This window comes from Sturnira hondurensis, unplaced genomic scaffold, assembly GCF_014824575.4.
Source record: "Sturnira hondurensis isolate 20B ecotype Veracruz unplaced genomic scaffold, ASM1482457v3 Scaffold0004136, whole genome shotgun sequence".
NCBI classification, from domain to species: domain Eukaryota; kingdom Metazoa; phylum Chordata; class Mammalia; order Chiroptera; family Phyllostomidae; genus Sturnira; species Sturnira hondurensis.
Genome location: NW_028076767.1, coordinates 18480678 through 18499685, shown reverse-complemented (window position 1 = coordinate 18499685; position 19008 = coordinate 18480678). Strand labels below are relative to the sequence as shown.

Here is a 19008-nt window from a genome sequence, read left to right as displayed (position 1 = left end):
AACAAAGTGCCACAAGCCTTGGAATGTACCTCAGCCATTCTTCAAAAGTTACCTTCATGGGCAGAGCTGGAATTAGTGGATGCAAGCCCCAGAGAGGCCCTCGTGACAGTTGTTATTTTATTTATTGCATTTATTTAACATGGCATATATTATTTATACATATCAGTCCATTGTTAATGTGTAAATTATTTCTTTACTTACAGCACGGTATTTATTGGTGCATCATGTGTGCCACACTATCTTATCACATAGCTACTCCTGTAAGAGATCAAAACTATTATTATGCCCATTTCACAGAGGAGAACTGAGGCTCTAAATAATTACCCAGTGAGCAACTGGCACAGACAAAGTCAAAAATGTGTTCTAGTTCAACTTCAAAGCCCACGACTTTGGCATCTTCTGGGCTCACAAACTGGGGGTCTGTGAGCAGCCTCTGATGCCAGTTCTGTTTTGTTTGGCCTCCTGCGTTTTATAAGATGGAGAATTAATTGCCAACATCTAAAAAACCAGAAGATTTCCCATGTGTACATTGGGATTTCCAGCTTCTCTTGAAATAAGAGTTGGGGGTTCCCACGTGGCAAGGATCGCCTAAAAGGAGTAGCAGTTGCCCCTGCTGAACGGGGCGTGTGTGTTTCACTTTACCACGTTCTTTCCAGCTCCACACCACCTGGCTCGTGCATTTTTCTTGCCTCCCTGGCCCTTGGAAGCATTGGAATTTGCAATTCCTGGGTCCACAACTTCTAATAGTTGGTATTGCCTTGCAATGTAGTGAGATCCCCATCACTGAAGATGTGCACATTGAGACTAGCTGGCTAATTGGATGTTGGAAGGGGATTTCAAGAAGCAGTTAGGGAAGTGGATCAGATAACATGTATAATTCTTTCCAGCCCCACAGTGCCAAATATTTACTTAAGACTTTACAGTATATATTATTAACAACGAACTTCCCCTCTGGTCTCAATTTACTACTTCAACTTTCCTTTCCCTTCACTGTGGTTCCTTGATCTACGTACATATTTTTTAGTCAGATGATTATGCTGTATAAATTCTTATAAGCTTCTTCAAGCCCTTTTTTGGAGCAAGGCATGGAGAACAAATAAACCCATAAATAAATATTTCCATAAAGGGCTTGGCTCTAGGTAAAGAAAAGAAATATATATATATATATATATATATATATATATATATATATATATATATAATGTTGTAACTGCCAAGTTATCTCAGCTTCCCTGAGATGGTCAGCCTCAAGAAGATAAAGAACAGAAGGACAGAAGGACCACCCTGGCCAATGTGGCTCAGTTGGTTGGAGTGTAGTCCTGTAACCAAAAGGTTGTGGGTTCGGTCCCTGATCTGAGTGCATATGGGAGGCAACCAGTCAATGTTTCTCTCTCTCCCTTCCCTTCTCTTTCAGAGCAGTGAAAAAATGTCTTCAGGTAAGGATAAAAAAAAAAAAAAAGAACAGAAGGACCTAAGAGGCTGGGAGGCAGCCGCTATGAGCGTGTGCCCTGGTGCTCCCAATCCACTGTCCCAGGGAAGGCAGCCTCAAAGTTTTATTTCCCATTCTTTATTTAAAATAGATTCTAACATCATATAACTAACTGTGATTTTAAATGACCACAGGTTCCTTGATACCCCTCCCATGGGGAGAGAGAATTTCTGTGTTCTTTCCTCAGATCTGAACAGGCTGATTTAACCAACAGAATATGGCAGATGTGATGTTATGTGACTTCAGAGACTGGGTCACAAAAACCACGGAGCTTTGCCTGGTCCTCTTTCCAGACCCTTCCTCCCGGGACACCTGGTTTTGGAACACAGCTTCCATGCTGTGGGGAAGACCAAGCCACACTGAGAGGCTGTTTGCAGGTGATTCAGCAATGGCCCCCTCTGAGCCTGGGTGCCACAAATGTGATCCCAGCTACTTTGGTCTCTCAGGTCAGGTCCCAGACATCATGGAGCAGAGACAAACCAGTTCCACCGTGTCCTGTCCAAACCCCCAACTCACCGAATCTGTGAGCAGAATGAAAAGAGTGTTGCTTTATACCACTAAGTTTAAAGTGGTTTGCCATCTATCCACAGAAAGTTAGAACAGTGACTTAAGGATGCAAACCATAAAGAAAATACGGTGCAAAAGTGGTTAGTTTCCTTTCACAGCACTTCATTCCACTTCCTCCCCAGGAAATGGGAGGAAATAGAATGGAGTGTGTCCTTTCACGCCTTTTCCTGTATGTTTACATGTGTGCATAATAGAAATATACAGGCGTATCCATTTTTATTTGAGATTCTAGAAAAGGACAACTCGCTTATTCCTACTAGTAATAGTTCCCAGCGATCTCTTTAAATTTACAAAATAACTTGGGCTGGTCCTCCTTTCACGTCTGTGCTGGCCAGCTTCCAAGATGAGCCTCGAGGACCCCCACCGTATTCCAACCCTTGCGTAGGCCCCTCCCACACCGAACCAGCATGACTCATGGGAGTGAAAAGGTTCCTGAACCCAGTTTCCAGGGGTGTGTGTATGGAGGCTTCTTTACGTCAACAAGCAATTCTCAAATATCAAGAGATGTCCAAGAATCCCACTCAACTGGGACACTGTCCACCCAGAGACAGAATCAGAGGCCACAGGTAAAGGGCTCGATCCCACGAAGCCGCCCCCCACTTCCCACACTGCCCTTGGGAGGTTCCAACAGCCCTCTCCTCAGGTTCCATAATTCTCCAGAACAGATCACAGAACTCAGGGAAACATTAACGCATTAGATTATTGATTTATTACAAAGGATATTAAAGGATATGAGTCGACAGCCAGATGAAGTAATGCAGCGAGGACCCAAGTCCTCATGGAGCTTGGGGCCCTGCAAGGCGGCCCATAGCATGATTCTGGTTCTCCAAACCAGAAGCACCCTGAGCCCCCTCCTGCTGGGTTTTTATGGAGGATTCATTACATAGGCATGATGGATGAACTCAGTGGCCACTGGTGATTGATTTAACCGCAAGCCCTCTCTCCCCTCCCTGGAGTCAGGGGATGGGATCAAAAGCTCCAGCCCTCTGTTCATGGTTGGCTGCCCTGGCAACAAGCCCCCATCCCAAGGCACTTCCCGAAAATTATCTTTCCTTAATGTGAACATGAAAAGGGGCTCGTTATGAATGTCAAGACACTCATTTCACCTTTATGGCTCTGAAGGGCTTTCAGAAACTGAGGACACGAAAGCAAATATTAGATCAAAAGATGCTCCCATTGGTCTTATCCTTCAGGAAATTTCAAGGGTTTTAAGTGCTATGAGCCAGCCACTGTGGCTGAAGGCCAAATATACCTGAGAAACATATTTTGTCATCTGAGTGGCCAAATGGACATATTTTTGTAAGTCACAATATCTCGATCACCCACCGATAGGATAACGGAAGAAATTTTGGTAAGCCACTTCTGAGATCAGGTTATAAAAGGCATTGCAACTTCCATCTTGGTCTCTTGCTCTCTCTTGGGCCCCTTGTTATGGGGAAAACAGCTGCCATGTCGAGAGCTGCCCTGGGGAGATGCCCACAGGGGGAATGACCGAAGCCTCCTGCCAACGGCCATGCGAGGGAGCCATCCTGAAAGCAGACCCTCCAGCCCCAGTCAAGCCTTCACAGGACTGCAGCCCTAGCCGCCAGCTGTGACCTCGTGAAAGATGATGAGCCGGAACCACCCAGCTAAGCTGGTTCCAGATTCTTGACTCTAAGAAACTGCACGAGGTAATCAATCAATATATGTTGTTTTTGGCTTCTGTGTTTCGGGGTCATTTATTCGAATACACATGGTTTGAAAACATTTTTAAAGAATATAATGAAAGCTCTTTGACGCAGTCCCCCAGCCGCTCCCACTTCCCCCCCTAATTTATAGAAAACCCTTGGGAAATGTTGGGTTTACTATCTCAGGTGCAGAAGTAGAGAAGCCCGTGGCCCCTCTTGTAGGTGGTCAGGCCCAAGAAAGGCGGTAGCGCTAACACTGTGCCCTTCTTTCTCTGCAGGAACCGAGCCATCGGCCTCTTTGAACCTGGTTGCTGCCTTTCCCTGCCAAAGCCTCGGACGCCCACGAGCATCCCCACATCCTGTCACAGGTCTGGGGGTGGGGGCTTCCCCTCCTCGCACACTAGTGGAAAACATTGCCCGGCCTTTTTCTTTGACCCATACAAATCAGAAATCAACCACTTGCCTCTGAACATGGAGTCCCAGCCGCGTGCCCGCCCTCCCCGCCCGTAGTACTCACCCTCCATCCTGCCCCGGCCCTGCACCCCTCACCCCGGACTTCCCAATCTACTCTTCCTTCCCGGACATTGCTTATGTGGACCCCTCCGCCCTGAACGCTCTGCCCCAACTCACCCTTCAGGAAATAATCACCTTTTTTTTGTTATCCTCATTGAAGGATGTATTTATGGATTAAATTTTTAGAGAGAGGGGAAGGGAGGGAGTAAGAGAGAGAAACATCGATGTGAGAGAGAAACATGGATCAGTTGCCCTCTGTGTGCACCCCAACCAGGATCAAACACGCAACGTAGGTATGTGCCCTGAATGGGAGTCAAACCTGCAACCCCTTGGGACATAGGATAATGTTCCAATCGACTGAGCCGCCCAGCCAGGACACAATCAGCGATCTTTCAGACTCAACCCTCAAACATCTTCATAGGCCTCCTTGCTTCCCACCTGGCCCCCTGCAGTCGACTGTCCCCCCCACTCCAGAGAGACTGAGGGATGGGCGGGAAATGGGGTAGTGCTTCCCATTTTCCTAAGGAGGAGTAAGCGGTCTCCACCCCACCTCTGCTGCTGAATGCAGCTCCAAATCCTGGACAGGAGGCACAGAGCAGCTCATTGAGGCCCCTGAAAATTCAACAGTAGCAGGCAGGCTGGGGAAGAACAGTAGTTGAGATACCACCAATCTGGAAGTGAGTTTTCACTTCCTTTTTGCCTCCGATAGTCCCTGGTCTGGTCTCCATGCAGCCCCGAACCTAGAAGTGTGCATCAGTGTGAACAGGAGAAACCCTCTAGTCTGGTTCCGGAAAACTGAAAAGCGGTCTCCTAACACTCAGAGACACTGGGGAGACCCCTATCTCTTTTGTCCATTGTCTTGTGTCTTAGCCCCCAGGCCATCCCATGGGTGGCAGAGGTGATGGCAAGTGCCTACAGGAGCCTGAAAGGATGAGGAGAAGAACCTTCCTTTCTAACTGGAAGAGCTGTGGGATGAGCCCCTATTGTTCTGGCCCCAGACCCGGCTGCAGTTGTGGGAAATTCGTATCAAAGTTAGGTAAATAAAGCCTCAGGGAACCGGAAAGTCCCCGGGAAACCTCTGGGAGGGAAGAAGTTAGGAAAAGCAGCCCACAAGGTTATTTATGGACCCCTGGGCCCCCCCACTAGTGGTATATGAGTAGATCTACCCTAAACGGCTTAGAGGAATGAATAAGGAGCTGGGCCACTGCCAGAGTTCCCGATTGACCTCCGTGTGACATGCGCACAGGGCAGATGCCCATGGCATCGCGCAGAGCATTTGAAAACAGGGCTGACATTGGAGCCTGCAGAAGGTAGATAGATGGAGTTTGCAACCTGAACCCACTTTGCCAATTGCCTGCTAAGAAAGAAAGAGCAGAATTTCTCCGTGGATTTAAATGAGACCCAGAGTTCACAGCGTAATATTTTTTAAAATATCCAGGACAAATGACTCATCATACAAAGAATCGGGAAAATCTCGGCTCCTATGGGAAAAGGTAATGAAAAGACACCCACACCAAAGATGCTGGAATGATTTGAAAAAGACCTTCAAGGAGCAGTGATAAAAATACTCCAAGCAGCCCTGGCTGGTGTGGCTCAGTGGATTGAGCGCCTGCTGTGAACTAAAAGGTCCCCAGTTAGATTCCTATTCAGGGCACATGGCTGGGTTGTGGGCCAGGACCCTAGTGTGGGGCGCATGAGAGGTAACCACTGATGTTTCTCTCCCTTTTCTCCCTCCCTTCCCCTCTCTCTAAAAATTAATAAATAAAATCTTTAAATACAATACTCCAAGGAGAGAATGGGAGTTAGTGTTTACTGGGTACAGAGTTTTGGTGTGGAGAGAAGAGAACCTCTGGAGATGGACGTGGTGACGGCTCCCAACGATGTGAGTGTGTTAGCACCTCGGCACTGTGCACTTAAAATGGACTTAAATGGTAGATTTTGAGCTATCATGTTTTACCAACATTTTAAAAAATACTCCAAGTAAGGATGAAGACTCTGAGATTTCCTGAGCTATTTCCTAAATAGAAGATAGACATATACCAAATGGAAATTTCTGAACTGAAAAATACAGTAACAGAAATTTGAAAAAAAACACATGGATGGGCTAAACAGTAACAAGGAGATGTCGCAGGAAAGAATCTCTGAACTTGAAGACAGATCAATAGAAAGCACCAATCTGTACAACAGAGAGAAAAACTAAAAAACAACAACAAAAAACAAGGTGTAAAGGACTTGTGGCACAATATAAAAAAATTAACATACATATCATCACAGTAGCGGGCATTGCAAGAGAAAGAATGCACTAATGTTTACAGTAGTTCTATTCGTAATTCCCCCAAATAGGAAATAAGCCCTTTAACGGGTAAACCCGTGAACAAACTGTGTTATATAGATACAGGACATAAAAAGGAACAGGCTGTTGATACCTGCAATTGCCTAGATGAGTCTCAGTGACATTATTCTGCATGAAAGAAGCCCATTTCGAAAGGTGACATACTACATGATTTCATTTATACGACATCCTCAGAAATACACAACTATGGTGGGAGATCGGCAGATACCACAGGCGAAGGGCGGGAAGAGTGTGTCACTACAAAGGGAAACATGAGGGTTTTTTGAGGGTTGAGGAACTGTTCTGTATCCTGTTTGTGGTGGTGGTTACGCAAATCTACACGTGTTAAAGTTCACAGAACTAAGGACCAAAAAAATTTACTGTATGTTCATTAAAACAAGCAAACAAAAAACGTGGGTAGTCACCCTCCAGGACTGCCCACAGTGATCCTCTCCTCCTTGTACCTGTGACCTTATGCAGTCGCCTCTCACACAGAATAGGGCTGGCCTGTGTGAGCCATGAAAAAGGCAGAAGTGAGGGTGTATGACTCCTGAGGCTAGGTCACAGAGTACATCACAGCTTCTGTCTTGGTCTCTCAAGCCACTTGGTCTCAGGGAAGCCAGCCCCAAAGTTGTGAGGTCACCCACAACCCTGTGAGAGGAGCTGAGGCCTCCCACCCAGAACCAACCCCAATTTGCCAGCCACCTTGGAAATGGAGCCTCCGGCCGCGGTCAGGCCTTCAGATGAGTGCAGTACCTGACTACCACCTTGCGGGAGACCAGAACTGCATGGGCAAGCTGCTCCCAAATCCCTGACCCACAGAAGGTCAGAGAAATATGTGTTATTCTTTTTTTTTTAATCCTCACCCAAGGACACGCTTATTGAGTTTAGAAAGAGGGGAAGGGAGGGAGAGAGGGACATCAATTGGCTGCCTCTCACACATGCTCTGACTGGGGACCAAACCTGCAGCATGGTATGTGCTCTGACCAGGGATCGAACACACTACCCTTCAGTTTACGAGACAACACTGCTCCCTCTCATACTGCACCCCCTACTCCTTGTCCTTCAAACACACTAGGCTAACCTCCACTCCAGCCCTCCTGTACTTGTCATTCCTTCTCCCTGGAATGCCCATCCCCAGACGGCTTGCTAACTCACTCACCTCTTGCAGGTCTCTGCTCAGATGTCGTCTGGACGTCAAGGCCTTGCCTGGCCACCCCAGTCGCTCTTTTTCATAGTCATGATCGCCCCTTACACATTATTTCTCGTCTGTTTTCTCCCACTCGAGAGCAAGTTCTGCAGGAGGAGGGACTCAGTTCCTAAGGGTGCAATGGCTGAATCTGCATTCCCATTTCACAGTTGAGGACATGAGTCCCAGTGATCCCACAGTGGACATGTGATAAAGCTGGGCTTCGCACCCAAGCCTTTGGACTCCAAACCTCGTGTCCCTTTCAAACGGTCACCCACTCCGAAGAGTTTTATACTCAAAGAGGAGACAAAGAGTTCAGTGAGGGCCTGGGCCTTTCTTGCCACAAAGACAGTCTTTCCTGCCTCCCCCCACTCACCTTTGGTCTCCTTGGCTCCCTCCAGGGCCTACTACTCAGGGGCCTCATCTTCCATCTAGGGGCAGGAGAGAACGGGTCCCACCAGCCCATCTCCCCCACAGGCGGAGCGCTCAGTGTTCCTGTTTACTCACTGACAACAACCGGAGAAAGAGGTCTCACTGCGAACAAACACAACATTGAAAAGCCAGGGAGAGAAGTAAAGGAAGCTCATAGCAGGCAGTGCCTAGCAGGGCTGCCAGAGTCCCAGTAAAGTTTAATCCCCCCTCTCCTAAATAGTTGTAACAGCTGCAAAACATTTCATGGATTTGGGAATCTCTCTGGCAGCCCCATGCCAACCACTGGTTTAGAGCCAAAGAAACTGAGCCTGGGAAAGATTTTGCAGTTTCACGAAATAATAATACTATAAACCATCCAGCATCTACTACGTGGCAGATACAATGGCAGTATTAGTTCTTTTTTTAAAATTTATTTTAATTGTTGTTCACGTACAGTATTCTGCCTTTTACTCCCATCCCAGCCCACCCCCCAGTGCTCCCCACCTCCCTCCCATTTCCACCCCCTTATTTTTTGTCCATGTGTCCTTTATACTTGTTCCTGTAACGTCTTAGTTCTTTAAGTACTCACAACAGAATGACCTGACCAAGCAGAATGGAGTTATGTCTCACACAAGTCTAACAAATTAGCACAGAAAGAGAATAAATTTTGGCTTTGTGCTTTAGGATCTGACTCTCAAGTAAGAGGAAACTTGACCGAAGATATTGTTTCCTTTTACAGATGTAAAAGCCTAGGTCCAAACAGGCTAACAACTTGTTCAAGTCTCACATAAGCTAGTGGCTGAGCCGGGATCTGAACCCATCTCCTAGGCCGTGCACAGCTGGCAACGCTCTGCATCAGGACAGAAATCAAGGCATCCAGATCCAAGACCAGCAGCTTCTCCCACAGCCACGTGAAGAGCTAAGGAAGCCAGATGGTGTCGGGAACAGGCACTGTGCCCGGCGGGATCAATGAGCCCAGCTTTGCTGGAGGGCACCAGCCATGCCGATCAAAATCCGAAATGCACACACCCATGTACACCAACCAGCAGTGCCAGTGGCAGAAACCTATCTTACTGATGAATGTGCACACGTGGGAAATGGCTTCTGTTCCAGGTTCTTCACTGCCGCTTTGCTCAGCACAGACAGACGGAAATGTCAAGCCTAGACATCTCACGATACGTTGAATACATTATAGTCCGTTCATACTACAGAATATGGAGAGTGAAAAAAAGTAAGATGTGCAAATCTGATATGGAAAAAGCTCTAAGGTATGATATTTGAAGAAAGTAAGAGCCAGACAGTACAATTTTGTGGGATTTTTTTAAACCAATGTACACATAGGTGGATGCTTATGAATGGCATGAGAAATTTCTGGAAGATTTAAAAGAAACCATTGGCAACGTTTGCCGCTGGGGAGGGTTCTGGCCTAGGAACAGGCACTTATTTTTCACTGTACAGATATATTGTTCTGTAGTTTTGGAATTGTTTATTTTGTGAATAAATTTATTTTCAATAAAGTTTTCGGAGACTTCCAGTCAAGATGGTGACATAGGTAGACATGGCTTGCCTCTTTGCACTACTGCGTCAACATTACAACTCAGGAACATTGGAAATCTGGTTGAATGGAAGTCTGACAACTACGGAATTGAAGAAGCCATACCCATCCAGACTGGGAGGAGACATACAAATGTGGAATGGGCTGGCCCCACTCCCCTGTGGATAAAAATTTGGGAGGGAATATCTTGGGAGCAAGGAGTCCCAGACCCACACCAGGCCCCCTAGTGCCAGGAAGGTAAGTCCCCACAACTTCTGGCTGTGAAAACCAGAGCAGATTGAGTCAGTGGAGGAGGCTGCTGGAGCCCGGAGTGGTTCCTCTTGGGGAACCCACACACAGATTCACTTGCTCAGACTCACTCTCTCTGAGCTCCAGCACCAGGGTAGCAGCTTGCTGGGCACCAGTGACAAACAGGGAGAAGCTGAAGTGTCTGGCAGTGGGGCAAGCAGAGGCCACTGTCCCTTTGCTGAGCCCTCTGCCCACAGAGCCCATAGGCTGGTGCCAAATCAGAGGTTCCATCAACTTGGCTAACACTGTGTGATCCGTCTTGCAGAGCCACAGAAGTTCTACGCCCCCCCCCCCCAATTTACAGGCTCACCCAAGCTGCTTTTCCTTAAGAATGGATCACCTTGGCTCCTAAATCCTATAAAACAAGCAACAGTTGGCTTCAGTAAGCCCTACGGGCAGCCAGATTAGAGTTGCAACTTGGCTTCACCTGGGAATCTCCAAGCCCAGCACAAGTAGCAGCCATCTCAGATTGCTTTACAGCTCAGGCAGGGTGCCCTGAGCAAATCACAGGTGGGGGCTGACCTTGGCCTGAACCACCTGGGGCAACCCCAGAGCCTGTGCACCAGTGGACAGCTGCAGATGACATCAGAGCACCGCCACCCTGCCCCTGCACAGCTGATCCTCCACGGAGGGTGAAGTTGGTGGGCAGTGTTCACAGCCAGTCCTTGCAGCCGACTGGCCTGAGTAAATTCTTCCCATTGACATGCCAAGAGCAACCAAGGCTCAACTACAAGAGGAGGGTGTAGTCAGCCCACATGAAGGGTGCACCTAGAGTACCCAGCTTGGGTGATAGGGGAGGCTGTGCCACTGGACCCTACAGGACACCTACTACATTAGGCCACACTACCAAGACAGGGAGTCATAGCAGCTCTACCTAATACAGAAACAAACACAGGGAGGCTGCCAAAATGAGGAGACAAAGAAACGTGGCCCAAATGGAGGAACAGATCAAAACTCAGGAAAAAGAACTAAACAAAATGGAGATGAGCAATCTATCAGATGCAGAGTTCAAAACACTGGTTATAAGGATGCTCAAGGAACTTAGTGAGTTAAAGAAGCATTAAAGAAGATCCAATCGGAGAAAGCATTATGTTAAGCAAAATAAGCCAGGCGGTGAAAGACAAATACCATATGATCTCACCTTTAACAGGAACCTAATCAATAAAACAAACAAGCAAAATATAACCAAAGACACTGAAATTGAGAACAGGCTGACAGTGACCAGAGGGGAGAGCGGTAGAAATTTCAGGGGAAAAGGATGAAGGGTTTGCAGGAACAAGTATAAAGGACACATGGACAATAACAGGAGTGGGGTAGAAATGGGAGCAAGGTGGGAGGGCTGGGGGGGGGCTGGGGTTGGGGAAAAAGGCAGAAAACTGTACTTGAACAACAATTAAAATTTTTTTAAAAATTTAAAAATGAACAAAGGACTTGAACAGACATTTCTCCAAAGAAAATACACAAATGGCCAATAAAGCACATGGAAAGATGGAGGGAAAAAAAAAAGATCCAGTCAGAAACAAAGAATACACTGATTGAAATAAAGAATAATTTACAGGGTAACAACAGTAGAGTGGATGAAGCTGAGAATCAAATCAATGATTTGGAACATGAGAAAGTAAAAAACAATCATGCAGAACAAGAAGAAAAAAAGAATCTAAAAAAATGAAGACGGTATAATCAGTCTCTGGGACAACTTTAAGAAGTAGAACATTTGCCTCATAGGGGTGCCAAGAGGAGAGGAGAAAGAACAAAAAATTGGAAATCTATATGAAGAAATAAGGAAAGAAAACTTCCCTAATTTAGTGAAAGAAATAGACATGCAAGGCCATGAAGCACAGAGAGTCCCAATTATGAAGGATGCAAAGAGGCCCACTCTAAGACAGATCATTATTAAAAGGCCAAGGGTAAAGATAAAGAAAGACTCTTAAAAGCAAGAGAAAAGAAGTTACTGGAAGGCTGCCAGATGGGAGTGGGGAGGGGGAGAATGAGTGAAGAGGTGAGGGAATTAAGAAGTACAAGTAGTTACAGAATAGACATGGGGATGTAAAGTACAGTATAAGAAATGGAGTAGCCCAAGAAGTTACATGCATGACTCACAGATATGAACAATGGTGTGGGGATTGCCTGAGGGAGTGGGGGGCATTGGGTGGAGGGCAAAGGGGGAGAAATCAGGACAACTATAATAGCATAATCAATAAAATATAATTTTTAAAAAAGCAAGCCCTGGCTGGTCTAGCTTAGTGGATTGAGTGCAGGCCTGTGAACCGAAAGGTCATCAGTTTGATTCCCAGTCAGGGCACATGCCTGGGTTTTGAGCCAGGTCCCCAATAGGGGGCATGTGAGAGGCAACACCACATTGATGTTTCTCTCCCTCTCTTTCGCCCTCCTTTCCCCTGTCTAAAAATAAATAAATATAATCTTTTTAAAAATAAATAAAGAGCAAAAACATTTTTAAAGAATTTGTTTATTTTTAGAGAGAGGGGAAGTGAGGGAGGGAGGGAGAGAAACATCGGTGTGAGAGATGTCAATGGGTTGCCTCTTGCACGCCCCCACCTAGGGACCCAGTCTACAACCCAGGCAGGTGCCCTGACTGGGAATCAAACCGGTGACCTTTTGGTTTGCTGGCCAACGAGCCACACCTGGCTGTCCATTGAGCCACACCAGCCAGGTCAAAAAAATTTTTTTGGAATGATTTACATGGTCAGAGCTCTGCCTTTTGGTCCTGTCCTCAAAGGGCACCACAGGGGCCCCTTCATTCAAAGATGGTTCAGGTTGCTCCTTAGCGAGCTCTGAAAGATCACTCCATTCCCCTACCCTCACCCCATTTGCTTGCCTTTGATCCAGAGCCAAGCCCCAAGTAAGACCTGACCAAGCACCCCGACTTTGAAAGCCTCCTCTGTTCCCTGAAAAGGAAAGGGCCAGATTCCAGGTTTGGTATTCCAGGCCCTTCACGTGTTGCTCAAACCTTCATCTGTTCCCTCGTCTCTAGTCTCTGCCTCCTCAGACCTACACGTGGCACTCACTGCTCCCCACTCCCCACAGACTTCGCTCTTTGTCTGGTTTTCACCATAGTCTTTCCCCCGAGTCATTTTAAAGCCACAGTCATATTAACAGCCCTAACATCCAGTTTTGACTGTGTCACTTCCCTCGCATCGCAGCCTTCATTGGCTCCCCACTGCTCCTAGGAATACAAACTCTGTACCCTGCCACCCCTGCTGTGTCCTGACACCCATGAACTTCCTCAACTCTTCCCCCAATCCAGCTACGTTAGACAAATTACGGCCCTCAGTGTGCACCTTTGCCAACATGGTTTTCTTCATCCAGAATTCTGTTTCTTCTTCCCCATGAGGACCTGTTGAAATCACACCCATCATTCAACTCGCCCAACCTCCTCCATGAATGTTCCATGATGCGAGAAGTCATCTCACCTTCCCAAACCACTTTCTCTGCATATCCGTTCATTCAACCAAACCACATACAGTGGGCATTCTTATAAGCCAGGCAATCAATGGGCCGGGTGCTGGAAGAGGGAGATACACCAGGCAGGGTCCCTGTCACTGGAATCTCTGATCTAGCTGGGGAAACGAAGAAGCAAAGGTCCTCTGATAAGTGACATTAGATGCAGCACAGCACAGGGGCCAAGGCACTGACATTTGTCCCCCACTTTCAAGGTTCGAGTCACTCACAAGCTGTATGAGCTTGAGCTACTTGCTTCCCTTCTCTGGGCCTCAGAGCCCTTATTTATAAAAAGGAGTTAATTAGAAGGCCAACCTCATGGAGTTATTCTGTGACTTTGATGAGTTAGCTTATGTAAAGTGTTTAGAACACAGCCATGGCACATGGGAAACAATATATGCTGGTTATTAGTGCAATTCCAAGGTGCTGGAGGAGCTCAGAAGAGGGACATTTCTAGAATAAGATCTTGAAACATTAATGAGTATGATATGAGGAGAAAGTCTTGACAATAGCATAGAGATGTGAAGAGTGAGACAATAGAGTTTCTTTTTAAAAATAATTTCAATACTTGCCCCTCCCCCTTGACAGCCCCATGGGTCTTGTTCTGAGGGTCTTTGGGGCCTGGCATAAAAATAAGGGTGAATGAGGGTCTCCTAAACGTAATCTTCATAATCCACTTGCCATCAGTTAGTTATTATTTTTCTCTAAACCAACTCATTTTTGTAACCTAAATAAATTTCTTAAAAGGAAACTCTAAACCACATCTGTAAATGAAAACATGCAAATACAACGTATCTAAAAATAAATACAGTATAATGAAAGCAAAACGGTGTTACTAATTCTAGACAGCTTATGTCTGACTCCAAGAGGTGCGCTCTCTCAAACACGTGCTGGCACAGAACCGAGACTTCCTCTTTGGAATTGTCAGGAGGACTGAGGAGGTGCTGAAAAGCTCATGCCCTCCTGCTAGCTAGCGCCCTGTACTTGCTGGACCCCACTAGAGAGGAAAAATAGATCCTGTACTGCAAGAATGAATGGAAGTCGCCAATTCTTTTTTAAAGAGAGGATTTCCAGAGAGGGGTGGGGTCTCCTCCCAGGCTTCCCCTCTGCCACACCTGGGTAGGCACTGTCCCCACCTGCTGAGTCACTGAACCTGGGTGGAGAGGTGGTTGCTGGAAAATGCCTTTTGTTCTTGTCCTTCCCACTGTTTATCCGGTTCGGCTTGGCATCCTGGGCTGCTGATCGATACCCGTAAAAACAAAGCAAACCTGCTTGCCCTTAAATACTGATATTTCAGGGGAAAGGTCCCAACCCTGAAATAAATGAGGCTTCAGGTGAGAATCTGAATTCTAACAACTTACTCCAGAGTGCAGGATCTGCCTTCACGCCGTGGATTTTCCCATCAACTCCACTAAGGATAGAAAATGAAGGGATCTTTACTTCTGGGCCTGGGAATGCTTATTATTATTAGTCATCATCACTAAGCCTCTTTGAACAGATCATGGAAATGAGAGCTCAACTTTTTTTCTTCCTCTATCCTGTCTCTCCTTCCTCACTCCCTTCCTCTCCACTCCCTTCTACATTTTTGGAGGACCGTGTCTCCCAGCTTTGGTTCCTGTGCACACTGCTTCTCCTTTTTGGCTTAATCCACAACCCATCTCTATTGGAAGTTACTTAATTTTTTTTAACAGGCTTGGAAGTTACTTAATTTTTTTAAAACCGGTAATTCCCATTGTTTTGTTTATAAAAATGTGGACCCATTTCTAGAACAATAAAATCAGTGAAGTTGAGGGTTTGACTATCTGGTCGTGTACTTTCCTCAATGTACAATAGATAAATCAGTCAATGTCACAATGCGAACTGAACGCTACTCCCACCTCCTCAAACCACCCATCATGGTTGCTATCGGGGTGACGGTGGACAGCAGCGTGGGTGGGGCTGCAGAGCAGGCCCACAGTCTCCGGACCCATGTGGCTCAAACTTTAACTCCTAAAGAGCTGAAGGTTTCCAGAGCTTCTGATTCAGCAGGTGTGGGGGTGCGGGGAAGCTGGGAGCCTGCATTTTCCTTTTTTTTTTTAAAGATCCTATTACACATTTATTTTTCGTAAAAGACAAATTAGGATCAGAACATTTGAGTAACTTGACAAGGCAGAGTCATTGAGAGGTGACCATAAGAATTTGAATCCAGACCCTTACGCATTTGAAATCTAACACGTGAACCTCTTCAAAAATATCTGGTCATATTTTCATCATGGTAAAGCACCACTTAGACGGGACTTCGGTCTTAGAGGGAGTCTGCACTTCCAGGTGTCCAGGTGATGTTGATACTGCTGGTCTGCACACGACTGAAGTAGATGTCAGGCCTCTGGGTGTCAAAATCACGTGTAGGTGCTTCCTGAGTCGCAGCTTCCTGGAATCCGCCTTAGGGACCACCATTGCAAGAAGCCCTGGAGACCACCTGCGTTAACATTGCTGGAACCACCATTAGCACCTGGAACTAACTCAGAGGTAAGGTAGAGGGGTGAGTGACCTGCATCACGGTCACTCTGCAAGTCAGGGACAACTCCTCCCTGTTGCTTGGGTCTTAATTAAGCCTCAGCGCACCCTAGACTTCCCTCACCTCCGACCCACACACAGTGTGTCCGTGGACCTGGATGGCTCTTCCTTCAACACAGTCAGACTCTCTTTAAGACCTGGACTTGGGGCTGAGACTGTAAATGAAACAAGACTGATAAAGTGCTTACAGCTATTGAAACTGGAAATTTATTTGATCACTTATGATTTATATTTGAGTTTTTCCATAATGAAAGTTTTTGTATTTAAATCTGTGACTTAACAAATCCACTTCTGGAAATTTATCTTAAGGAATATTTTAAGTACAAAAAACCCCTTACAAACAACAACAAAAGTAAACAAGTAAAAAGACAAAATCCATATAAAAATATTTTTCGGATAGTGAAAAATTGGGAACATACCAGGTTCTCATAATAGGACAATAATAAACTCTGGGACACCCCTCAGTGGAATTTCATATCATTAAAAACGTTTACCCAGGCCATGGAACAACACGGAGAGTGGTATACAATCAAGTGAAAGACAGGACAGGACACTGCATATACTGCATGATTAAAACTATGCAAAGACTTACACTTTTTTTTAAAAAGCTTGAAATTTAAAAATAATTTTACATATGCAGAATCTGACCTCTGCCTACCACCTTCAGTTCAGTGACCTTTGTCTGGCCTTCCACCTTTCTCACCTGCATTTCGGCAACAGCTCCATATTGGTCTCCTTGCTTCTACTCTTCCTTCCTCCCACTGCTTCTCTGCGAGGCAAAGAGGCCTTTCAGAAACATAAGTCAGACCAGGACCCTCCTCTGCTCAGTCCCTACAAAGGTTTTCCGTATCTTGCCGAGTGAAAGCCAAGCCTCGCCTTACGGCTGCCCGCTAGGCCGCAGCATGAGTGAACTCTCCCGCTGTGATCTACTGCTGTGTCTTGCCTCCCTTCTGCCACTGCGGCCACAGGGACCTCCTCGCAGCTCTTCACTCACCCACTTCAGCTTCGGGGCCTTTGCACTTGCTGTTTCCTCTGTTTTCTGCTGGGAATGCGCTCCCTCCAGAAATCGGAGTGAGTGCCCCTCCCTTCTTCATAGCCGCTCTTCAGGGAGGCCCCACCCGAGCTCTGCACCTAAAACAGCACTGCTCCCCCTCTTCGGCCCCCGTGCCCTGAATTTTCCTCTACAGTACCTAACCAGCGACAACCACAGTACATTTCTTCACGTCTACTTACTACAATGCAAATCCCTTGAGAACGAAGACTTTTCATTCCCTGCTGGATCCCTAGTACCTGGCACACAATAGTTGATCAATAAATACCTGTTACTAAAAGGATGTGGAATAACCGGCCAAGGGAACTTTCAGCGTCAGATAGCTTCCTGTTTCTCGGGTGATCTCCCCCTCCCCGAACGCCCCCAGCAGAGCATGGCGGTTGCCAGCACTGCCTTTGGGAAGCCAAATCCTGGTTTACCGCCACCGGCTGTGTGGTCTTCGGAAAACTGTGAGAATTTTCTGATAGTTTTTCCTTGTGCAGAAAGAGAATAACAGTAGTTCCTACTTCCCAGGGCTGGGGGAAGTGGGAGGGAGGAGCAAATCAGAGGCTGCCCATAAGTCATTTAAGCACGGTGCCAGCAGGGTAGGTGTGTGGCAAGAGGCAGTCAAAATAATCAACCAGCACAGATGTGCCTTTGTCTCTTCAAGTTTACAACGTGCTCTTTTACACGCTTTATCTGATTTGAGCCCTTCACCAACCCAGTCAGTGTTATCGCCACTTTATAGGTGAGAAAACTGGGTCAAAGAGGAATAACGTGATTGCCTACAGAACACACTGAATCTGCCTACAACCCCGGTGCCCTCTCCCCAAGAAACACAGCGATTATTACAGGTGACGCTAATCAACATGATCTGGACGGCCCTTCAGAGCCCAGACTCTAACGCATGTGCCTAGCGTTTGGCTGTGGTGGGCAAATGAAACCAGCCCTTGAGCTACGCTTTCCCAAGCAGCCAATGCAGGCAGGGGCACAGGCTCTGTGTCTCTGGAAGAGGCTCATGAACGAGTCTGAGTACATAGACCACCTCTCAGAGTCCACTTAGGAGTAAAACATCTCACTCTTCCCGAGAGGGAAAATGCAAAGGCCCTTTCTATACAGTTTCTCCTGCTTAGAATCGGGCAGCGGCTCTAAGCAGTAAATGTCACCTTTGGCGCCTGACACTGCTGGTGCCCCGCAACCTCCGACCCAGCCTGCCCTGACAAAAGTAGTATCTCTTCCCAAAGGTAACCCCAGGAGGAAGTCCCAGACTGAAGCTCGGGGCCTGGCTCTCATGAGTCTCCTCCACCTTCCCGGGATCAAAGACCAAGAGAAGTCACATGACGGTGGGAGATCAGCAGGTGTTAGACTTGAATTTTAGAGCCACGAGGCCAAGACGTCAGACTCTGAGGAGTTATGGATGATTACAACCACAGTATCTGAGAGAAAAGGAAATGACTGTAAACCTCACAAGTCAGAGAGTACACTGGATAGGAAGGGGCACAAGTTGCTTCCAAACCAGACTCCAGTGACCCCTGCATCTGCCCAGAGGCTTACCAAACACTGTCTGGCAAGAATACAATCTGAGGGCTCCAGCTGCAGGAGAAAGGCTAGGGGGACAGGCCCTGGATGCCGACTTCAGGGAAAAGTGTGACAACCAGACCCCTGAGACAAGAGATCAGAAGAGATGGTAGCTTTCAGGGGGGTCCCACCAGGCCCGTAAGCCCTGGCCCCTGGTGATGAGTTATAAGACCCTGATGGTGCCAGGTTTGTGGCCGGCCGCCAACCACCAAGAGGCTCTAAGACCAGCGCCATGACAGTCCTGCCTGGTGGCGTGTGCTCCTCCTAGGGAGTGTGTTGCGTGAGCAGCACTCAGCCATGTGGAGCTCTGTGCGGCACCAGGACTGAGAACTTCCACTTGCATAGTGCTTGCAGTGGGGGACAGTGTTCATGCC

The 19008-nt window shown here is 47.0% G+C and overlaps 1 long non-coding RNA gene across 1 annotated transcript; it reads left to right on the top strand.

The window, feature by feature from the left end:
* Positions 1-7021: 7021 nt before the first annotated feature.
* On the top strand, positions 7022-9707 carry LOC118985894 (uncharacterized). The gene is made up of 2 exons (XR_005066221.1): positions 7022-7406; positions 8908-9707. It is a non-coding gene; the product is annotated as an uncharacterized LOC118985894 (long non-coding RNA).
* The last annotated feature ends 9301 nt before the right edge of the window (positions 9708-19008 follow it).